This window comes from Schistocerca nitens, unplaced genomic scaffold (assembly GCF_023898315.1).
Source record: "Schistocerca nitens isolate TAMUIC-IGC-003100 unplaced genomic scaffold, iqSchNite1.1 HiC_scaffold_376, whole genome shotgun sequence".
NCBI lineage: Eukaryota > Metazoa > Arthropoda > Insecta > Orthoptera > Acrididae > Schistocerca > Schistocerca nitens.
In genome coordinates this window covers 804,331-815,221 of record NW_026045910.1, presented here as the reverse complement: position 1 = coordinate 815,221, position 10,891 = coordinate 804,331, and positions in this window count along the sequence as shown.

Genomic DNA, 10,891 nt, shown 5'->3' with positions numbered 1-10,891 from the left:
GGAAACATGCTAAATAATTTTCATTAAATATTCTTTTCATAAGATAAATGTGGCGTAGGTTCTTGAAATAACACACGGAGATCACTTTATACTGATATATTCTTACTAGGACACAGTTTACACCATTAAATATTTGCAATTACGTTACGACAGAAACAAATGCTAGTGCAGCACAATAGTTTGAGTACCTTATTCCAGCTAACACCAGAACGAACAGAACAAAACAGACTAGACAGAAGAATGAGCATTGCATTGTATTTTGTACTCTTACAAAGATAATATTTCTTTTAATTACTTACACATTATAATCTCATACCATAAAAATAATGTCTTTTCTGCATCTATCGATCTATATTGTATATTTTTACAGTTAGTGTTATTACCTTTCGCAGATAAATCGATGTTTGCAATTCATTTTGAGTCACATACAGTCATTTTTATTTATGTTTCACCTCGATAATGGTGAATATTGCAAAAGGGACACTACACAGCCCCTTGGGTACAAGGAACACACTACTTAATTTTTGGTTCTTGTAGACCACGAGTGTCACTTTTCTTTCGTTCGTTGGTCACTTTCAGTTCACTTTACCGTGTATTAGGTCACGGGTACACATTCATTTTGAGTCTTTTTACATAACATGGCTGGGGACAGATGCAATATAACAAGCTCTTCCATTTGGACGAGGGCCGCAGGGAAACCCCAGAAAAACCTCGGCAGATCTGATAGATTTAACCCTTTGTGTTACTTACATAAGTTGGTTCTACATGTTTTGGTATTACAAGTATTTACATCAAATATAAATTTTTTCTGTAAAAGAAACAAACATATAGTTTTTATATGAAAGTGTGCATCAAATTTTTTTATATTGTGTTGGTAATATTTTGAGTTTTTTTTTTTTTCTTTTTGTCGGCGCATTTCTCGTCGTGTGGTGTGGATGACGCTGTATGTCGCTACCGCGATGCCTCGTGCCCGTTGCCATGGAGCGTCGGCTGGAAACTGTTGTCTTCTTTCTTGTCTGTAGCCGGCGGTCAGGATGTGGAGTACGGCTCGGCGATATTTTGTCTGCGTGGTGCGTCTGCATTGTTGTGCACCGCTCGTTGAAGTTTTCAGCACGGGAGAGGATGTTGACTCGTGCAAATCATGAAACAAATGCACATATGTTATAGAACGGATATTGTAAGATGTTGTGGCTGTGGGTAAGAATTGATTAGTCAACATTATTGCATCATCTAGGCACAGGCTCAGTTACTTGGTATTTTCGTGTTCGTTTGCACGTACTGGTGCTGAATGATGCAGGAGATATGATGCTGAAGTAAGCACTGCACATCCCTGTTGTCATCACTTCGTATGGAATATTTATGTTTCACAATTTTTGTTTGATAGCGTTCCACCATAGTTGCCGTTGCAGTAACGTCCTACTACGTGGTCCGTGGCGTTATATTAATTGTTGGCGCACAGGAGGTAGCGTCCAAACTAAAAATGTTGTCTGTACAGTTTCGAACACACACTGATCACAGTTTTGTGTTTTCGGTCACTGCACACAGATATGTTTTGTTAATGTTTTGTATCTCGCGTTTTTTCAGTTGTACAGCACATAAGTGTTCACTGTCCAAGTTGATCACTAATACAGTTATCAAAGTTCACACTTCCACCATGAATACCAACACACTATTATAGTTCCTTTTAGTATTGCTTACAGCATGACTTTGATACAATTGTATTACATGATTACTGTTTTTTTTATATCACATAGTGACACAGATGTCTGTTCGTTTACACAATATGTTACAATGAAATTTCACAGATCAAAAGCACTTTTGTTCTGTTATTGCATACAATTAAGTGTTACATCATACATGCAACGGATTCTGGTATGACTTGCAATACTTTTATATTTGAGCATTAATAAATTTGTCATAGAGTATATTCATTTGGGGATTAGGACCGCTGCACATGTGCTTGCTCCATAAGCTGTTAGCGTAATTGCGTATCCTATAAAAGGTTTGCAACTGTCAAAAGCAGGCTCTATAGTGGAGCTCTCATTTAATATTGTGGCTAGATGCTTATACTTTCTCTTTTAAGGTCAAAGCACAGCATCACAGATGTCACATGGTATGTGCACAGTCTTTTGCATACACCTTTCTGTTTATTTTTCATGTGACAGATTAGAATATTTAGTGCATTATTTAAATAAACATTTATCACACAGCATAATAAAATTTATAGTTAATAACTCTAATAACCACTGGAAAACATCTTACACTTACTGATTACGTTTCTAAACAAATTCTATCATTGGACTGATGGTCCTTTAGCTTCTTTTTACTCATTTTTGAAGGCTTATGTGTAAATCATTCCTTGCCATAAAGACCAAACATCTTACATACTAAGCACAAACAAAACATCAAATTCTTACAACTACACAAAAATATATATTGAAGTCTGTGCAAAACCTAGATATTACACAAAAATACGGTAAACCATTCATGTCCTATTGTCAAGTACCACAAATTTCTTTAAGTCCTTATAGGGATACAATCCTTTGATCTTCCCACTCATCACATCAGCTATAAGGTAGCTACAACCGTGTGGTATTTGTATAATTTTAAAAGGTCCATTATACAGCATTTGCCATTTCTTGTCCTTTTTTGTTATGAGTGACGACTTAGGATGGTTTCTTATCAAAACTAAGTCGTTTATCTGATATGGGACTGTCCGTTTTATTGACTTGTCCTATCGACTCTTTCGTTGACTAGTGCAGCTCGTCATGTTGCTGATGGCATCCTGTATTTTATCCTCTTGTCTTTCATCTGTGCGCGGAAATTTTGGTAGCGTCATGATCCATTCATTTAGTTCTGCAGTACTAAATAATAACTCATTGGGCACGTATCTGGATGAGGTAGATTGTTGTGTATATTTTCAAAGACTGGTAGCAATTCCAGCCACTTTCTATGTTGCTGATGAGTATATGTTCGGATAAATCTGTTGAGTTCCCGAAAAATTCTCTCTATGGGACTTGCTTCCGGGTGGAAATGTGCTACTAATATATGCTTTATGTTTTGGTCATGTATAAACTCCTTCCACAGTTGACCAGTGAAAATATCTAGCATTGTCTGTTAGAACGTTTAGTGGATTTCCTGTTTTCGGTATGAATTCTTTTGATATGCGTTGTATCATCTGTTTGGCAGTAGTGGTTTTCATTGGAAACAATTTCACATACTTAGTAAAGGTATCGTAAACAGCTAATATATATTTCATTCCACCGTGAGCCATAGGTAATGGTCCTGCGATGTCCATTGACACAATTTGAAGTGGCTGTATCGGAATAATTGGATGCAGTTCTGTTTTGTTGCTTCTATTGTTGGCTTTAGCTTTCTGACAAACGTCACATGTTCGTAATATCTTTTGGACCACACGTTTGCTATTCGGGATGTAACAATATCTTCGTATTATTGCTACACACTTCTGTATTCCTACGTGTCCCCATGCGTAATGCGTGTACCAGATAAAAGTTTGTATGTATTTGTACCCCCCCCCCCCCATGAACCATGGACCTTGCCGTTGGTGGGGAGGCTTGCGTGCCTCAGCGATACAGATGGCCGTACCGTAGGTGCAACCACAGCGGAGGGGTATCTGTTGAGAGGCCAGACAAACATGTGGTTCCTGAAGAGGGGCAGCAGCCTTTTCAGTAGTTGCCGGGGCAACAGTCTGGATGATTGACTGATCTGGCCTTGTAACATTAACCAAAACGGCCTTGCTGTGCTGGTACTGCGAACGGCTGAAAGCAAGGGGAAACTACAGCCGTAATTTTTCCCGAGGACATGCAGCTTTACTGTATGATTAAATGATGATGGCGTCCTCTTGGGTAAAATATTCCGGAGGTAAAATAGTCCCCCATTCGGATCTCCGGGCGGGGACTACTCAAGAGGACGTCGTTATCAGGAGAAAGAAAACTGGCGCTCTAAGGATCGGAGCGTGGAATGTCAGATCCTTTAATCGGGCAGGTAGGTTAGAAAATTTAAAAAGGGAAATGGATAGGTTAAAGTTAGATATAGTGGGAATTAGTGAAGTTCGGTGGCAGGAGGAGTAATACTTTTGGTCAGGTGATTACAGGGTTATAAATACAAAATCAAATAAGGGTAATGCAGGAGTAGGTTTAATAATGAATAAAAAAATAGGAGTGCGGGTTAGCTACTACAAACAGCATAGTGAACGCATTATTGTGGCCAAGATAGACACAAAGCCCATGCCTACTACAGTAGTACAAGTTTATATGCCAACTAGCTCTGCAGATGATGAACAAGTTGATGAAATGTATGACGAGATAAAAGAAATTATTCAGGTAGTGAAGGGAGACGAAAATTTAATAGTCATGGGTGACTGGAATTCGTCAGTAGGAAAAGGGAGAGAAGGAAACATAGTAGGTGTATATGGATTGGGGGGAAGAAATGAAAGAGGAAGCCGCCTTGTAGAATTTTGCACAGAGCATAACTTAATCATAGCTAACACTTGGTTCAAGAATCATAAAAGAAGGTTGTATACCTGGAAGAATCCTGGAGATACCAAAAGGTATCAGATAGATTATATAATGGTAAGACAGAGATTTAGGAACCAAGTTTTAAATTGTAAGACATTTCCAGGGGCAGATGTGGATTCTGACCACAATCTATTGGTTATGAACTGCAGATTGAAACTGAAGAAACTGCAAAAAGGTGGGAATTTAAGGAGATGGGACCTGGATCAACTGAAAGAACCAGAGGTTGTAGAGAGTTTCAGAGAGAGCATAAGGAAACAATAGACAGGAATGGGGGAAAGAAATACAGTAGAAGAAGAATGGGTAGCTCTGAGGGATGAAGTAGTGAAGGCAGCAGAGGACCAAGTAGGTAAAAAGACGAGGGCTAATAGAAATCCTTGGGTAACAGAAGAAATATTGAATTTAATTGATGAAAGGAGAAAATATAAAAATGCAGTAAATGAAGAAGGCAAAAAGGAATACAAACATCTCAAAAATGAGATCGAAAGGAAGTGCAAAATGGCTAAGCAGGGATGGATAGAGGACAAATGTAAGGATGTAGAGGCTTGTCTCACTGGGGGTAAGATAGATACTGCCTACAGGAAAATTGAAGAGACCTTTGGAGAGAAGAGAACCACTTGTATGAATATCAAGAGCTCAGATGGCAACCCAGTTCTAAGCAAAGAAGGGAAGGCAGCAAGGTGGAAGGAGTATATAGAGGGTTTATACAAGGGCGATGTACTTGAGGACAATATTATGGAAATGGAAGAGGAGGTAGATGAAGATGAAATGGGAGATAAGATACTGCGTGAAGAGTTTGACAGAGCACTGAAAGACCTGAGTCGAAACAAGGCCCCGGGAGTAGACAACATTCCATTAGAACTACTGATGGCCTTGGGAGAGCCAGTCATGACAAAACTCTACCATCTGGTGAGCAAGATGTATGAGACAGGCGAATTACCCACAGACTTCAAGAAGAATATAATAATTCCAATCCCAAAGAAAGCAGGTGTTGACAGATGTGAAAATTACCGAACTATCAGTTTAATAAGTCACAGCTGCAAAATACTAACGCGAATTCTTTACAGACGAATGGAAAAACTAGTAGAAGCGGGCCTCGGGGAAGATCAGTTTGGATTCCGTAGAAATGTTGGAACACGTGAGGCAATACTAACCTTACGACTTATCTTAGAAGAAAAATTAAGGAAAGGCAAACCTACGTTTCTAGCATTTGTAGACTTAGAGAAAGCTTTTGACAACGTTAACTGGAATGCTCTCTTTCAAATTCTGAAGGTGTCAGGGGTAAAATACAGGGAGCGAAAGGCTATTTACAATTTGTACAGAAACCAGATGGCAGTTATAAGAGTCGAGGGGCATGAAAGGGAAGCAGTGGTTGGGAAAGGAGTGAGACAGGGTTGTAGCCTGTCTTCGATGTTATTCAATCAGTATATTGAGCAAGCAGTAAAGGAAACAAAAGAAAAATTCGGAGTAGGTATTAAAATTCATGGAGAAGAAATAAAAACTTTGAGGTTCGCCGATGACATTGTAATTCTGTCAGAGACAGCAAAGGACTTGGAAGAGCAGTTGAACGGAATGGACAGTGTCTTGAAAGGAGGATATAAGATGAACATCAACAAAAGCAAAACGAGGATAATGGAATGTAGTCAAATTAAATCGGGTGATGCTGAGGGGATTAGATTAGGAAATGAGACACTTAAAGTAGTAAAGGAGTTTTGCTATTTGGGGAGTAAAATAACTGATGATGGTCGAAGTAGAGAGGATATAAAATGTAGACTGGCAATGGCAAGGAAATCGTTTCTGAAGAAGAGAAATTTGTTAACATCGAGTATAGATTTAAGTGTCAGGAAGTCGTTTCTGAAGGTATTTGTATGGAGTGTAGCCATGTATGGAAGTGAAACATGGACGATAACCAGTTTGGACAAGAAGAGAATAGAAGCTTTCGAAATGTGGTGCTACAGAAGAATGCTGAAGATAAGGTGGGTAGATCGCGTAACTAATGAGGAGGTATTGAATAGGATTGGGGAGAAGAGAAGTTTGTGGCACAGCTTGACTAGAAGAAGGGATCGGTTGGTAGGACATGTTTTGAGGCATCAAGGGATCACAAATTTAGCATTGGAGGGCAGCGTGGAGGGTAAAAATAGTAGAGGGAGACCAAGAAATCAATACAATAAGCAGATTCAGAAGGATGTAGGTTGCAGTAGGTACTGGGAGATGAAGAAGCTTGCACAGGATAGAGTAGCATGGAGACCTGCATCAAACCAGTCTCAGGACTGAAGACCACAACAACAACAACAACATGTATTTGTACGGGATACACATGTACCAGTTATCTGAGGCGGTGTCATTTCTGCGGTACAATATGTTGTTCTCCACTTTGTACAGCGAATTTTCGCTGTTAGCTTGCTCTAATATTAGTGATCGTTTCACTTTCGTCCAGGTATGATCTTCGTCTTGCAGCTGTCCTACATTCTTGCACAGGTGCAAATATTCGCGACGGTATGGTTGCGACATCATTAATAAAACTTTATATTCTGACGCTCGCTCGATCATTTCACCTAGCTGTGACATGCCTACTGGTAGACGTGATAAAGCGTCCGCAATGACATTATCTTTCCCTTTTATGTATATAATTTTTAAATTGTATTCCTGTAGTACTAATGCCCAACGGGCTAGTCTGGCATGTAATAGTTTGCAGGTTAATAGGAAGCTTAAGGCTTGGTGATCACAGAACAATTTAATTGATTTGCCATAAAGATAATAATGAAATTTTTGCAGAGCCCATACAACACTGAGTGCTTCCATTTCGGTCACCGAATATGCTCTTTCACATTGAGTAAGCACTCGGCTGACAAAAGCTATAACTCTTATTTCCCTGTTCCCATTGGTTTCTTCTACTTGAAACAGACATGCTCCTAAACCATAGAATGAAGAGTCGGTGGCTATACAAAAATCCCGGGTCATATCCGGATGGTAGAGCATTTGTGCATTCACTAAGGCTCCTTTGATCTCTTCATAAGCTTGCTGACACTCTGCGGACCAGTTCCATGTGACATTTTTTCGCAATAAGGTGAGCAAGGCTTCATTGTTGAGCAGCTGATTCGGCACAAAACGTCGAAAAAGGAGACTAGTCCGATAAATGATTTTAACTGTTTTTTGTTTGTGGGCTGTGGGAATTCTTTGATCGCTTGTATCTTCTTGGTATCAGGCATTATTCCGGATGGTGATATGATGTGTCCAAGGAATTTAAGCTGATCCCTCCCAGATTTTGATTTTTCAAGATTTGCAGTTATTCCTGCTTCTGCTACCCTTTTTAACACTCTTTCCAGGATTTCTATATGTTCTTCCCATGTCCTCGTGGCCACTAGAAGGTCATCCACGTAAAGAGTAACTTTTTCTAATAAGTCTGCACCTAGCACTTGATCCAATGCCGTAATGAATACGCCTGCGCTTACATTGAGTCCAAAAGGTAACACTTTAAATTGATAGCTCCTTCCATTGAAAATGAAGGCGGTTAATTTTCTAGATTCCTTGGTTAGCGGCATTTGCCAGTAACTACTTCGCATATCTATCGAGGTGAGATATTTGACTCAATAGAATTTCTGTATTTGTTCTTCTAAATTCATCGGTCTCGTCCTAACGGGCACTATAATTTTATTAATGTTCCTGGCGTCTAGGACAAGTCTGATTTTTCCATCTGGCTTGGCTACAACTACCAGCGGACTGCTATACGGCGAAAGGGATGGTTCTATTATACCCCACTGCAGCATTTTTTGTATTTCTTTGTTAACTGCCTCCCTTTTCGTCCACGGTACTGAATATGATGCTTGGCAGAATATCACATGGGGAAACACATCTATATTATACATATACCCTTTGATGATTCCAGGTTTTTCAGAGAAAACATCACTGTAGTTATTCAATAACTGTGCGAGCTGCTTTCGTTGGGATTCAGTGAGATAACTCGATTCTTGTGCTTTGTTGTTAAGGGTTTCGGTCCAGAGAAGCGTTTCGTTGTGAGCTACGCCCCTTAAATTGCTGCTTAATTGAAATATGGGCATCTCTTCGCTTTTTAATCGTACGCTCGGGTAATCTTTACCGGGTGTACTTACTGGTCGTGTTAAATCCAGTACAATCTGCTTATTTTCATTCACTAGGGAAATCTTCCCGCTGAAGAAATCAATTTTTGCTTTCTTCTCGCTCAGGAAACCTTCCCCCAGGATACAGGTTACTCTCAATCCTTTGACAACGAGAAAGATACATTTTACGTTATCTTCCCCCAGGCATAAATCTACCAGCACCTGATAATGAACGTTTTGTGCTTGTGTTCCCATGGCTCCAATGACACAGCAGTTTTGTACAGGAAATGTCGGTAAGTTGCGGTTTTGGCTCAAGGTTTTGAATAGATAATAGCTCATAACATTAGTAGTGGCACCTGTATCTATGTATATTTCTACTGGAAATTCATTAATTCTAGCTTTTATGACGGTTTGTACTTTAGTTATTTCTTTTTTGTTACATTGGTTTGATTCCATAAGTAAATCATGTTGTGTACGGTTTCCATCTTGGTACCTCAGTAATAATATATTTTATCTTGTGTATTGTTCATAGGTGTGCCCCCTGTTTTTTCGCCGACCATCAATTGGGAGCTTACTGTGACCGTTGTTCGTTTGACGGTCTTGCACTATGGTGGTTTCCATCAGTGGACATTTCTACTATCCTTACGCAGCTATTCGAGTCTGTCCATGTTTGTGGTATTGCATTATTATTCTGCATAGAATTCCTATTGTCACACTGGTACTGGTTACCGTTAGGAGGCGGTGGTGGTGGCATAGAAGTTTGCATCCACTGCACCGGGGTGCAGCATCACCCGATTTAATTTGACTACATTCCATTATCCTCGTTTTGCTTATGTTGATGTTCATCTTATATCCTCCTTTCAAGACACTGTCCATTCCGTTCAGCTGCTCTTCCAAGTCCTTTGCTGTCTCTGACAGAATTACAATGTCATTAGTGCGGTTGTTGGCACTATTGCTTTGTTGCGGCCATTGACCTTCGTTTCGACGTTTGTTATTGTAATTATTATTACTGTTACTGTAGCCGGGAAGTCCTCAATCTTCCCACCTACGTTTTTGATTGTAAGATAGTTGACCGTTTCCGTTCTTCCTGTTTTGTTCAGCGGATTGATCTTCCTTTCCATTTCCGTTGCTTCAAAAATTGGAATTGTTGTTGCCATTTTTAAACTTGCGTGGTGAACCATTACTGTACTCCCGGTCTTTATTTATCGTATTTTCTTCCTGGGAGAGATCGATTTCGTCCAGCACAGACAAGTACCGTTCCAGGTCATTTTCGGGTGCATTTATTAATTTGTCTCGTATATGACCGGGCAATCGTAATTTTAAGATTCTGATCACATCACGCGCTGATATGGGGTCACCCCAATATCTAGTTTTGTTGATATATTTTTCAAAATATTTACGGAGTGTACCCTGTTTGTGAGTGTACATTTGCGGGCTGTATACTTCAGTCCTCAGGCGTTCTTGAATAGCCTTAGACCAGTATCTGACTAGGAAAGATTTTTCAAATTATGCCAGGCTATGGCAATTTTCTATGACTTCATTTGCCCATAAGGCAGCGTCGCCTTGTATGTGTGCGATTATGAACTGAATTTTTTGGCGTTCATTCCAGGCACTCGGTAATACATTTCGGAATCCTTTTATGAAGATTACCGGATGCACTGTCTTCTTTTCCGCGTTAAATACTTGGAATTGTCTGTGTTTTATTAAGCTTTCATCAATGTTATTGCCTGTGGAATTAGAAGCTGCCCCCACGGGGTTATGAATAGGAATGCTTCCTGTAAATTGTATGTTTTCTCTTTCCGAATCACTTTTTTGTTGGTATTAGGGTGTTTCAAAAATGACCGGTATATTTGAAACAGCAATAAAAACTAAACGAGCAGCGATAGAAATACACCGTTTGTTGCAATATGCTTGGGACAACAGTACATTTTCAGGCGGACAAACTTTCGAAATTACAGTAGTTACAATTTTCAACAACAGATGGCGCTGCAAGTGATGTGAAAGATATAGAAGACAACGCAGTCTGTGGGTGCGCCATTCTGTACGTCGTCTTTCTGCTGTAAGCGTGTGCTGTTCACAACGTGCAAGTGTGCTGTGGACAACATGGTTTATTCCTTAGAACAGAGGATTTGTCTGGTGTTGGAATTCGACCGCCTAGAACACAGTGTTGTTGCAACAAGACGAAGTTTTCAACGGAGGTTTAATGTAACCAAAGGACCGAAAAGCGATACAATAAAGGATCTGTTTGCAAAATTTAAACGGACTGGGAACGTGACGGAT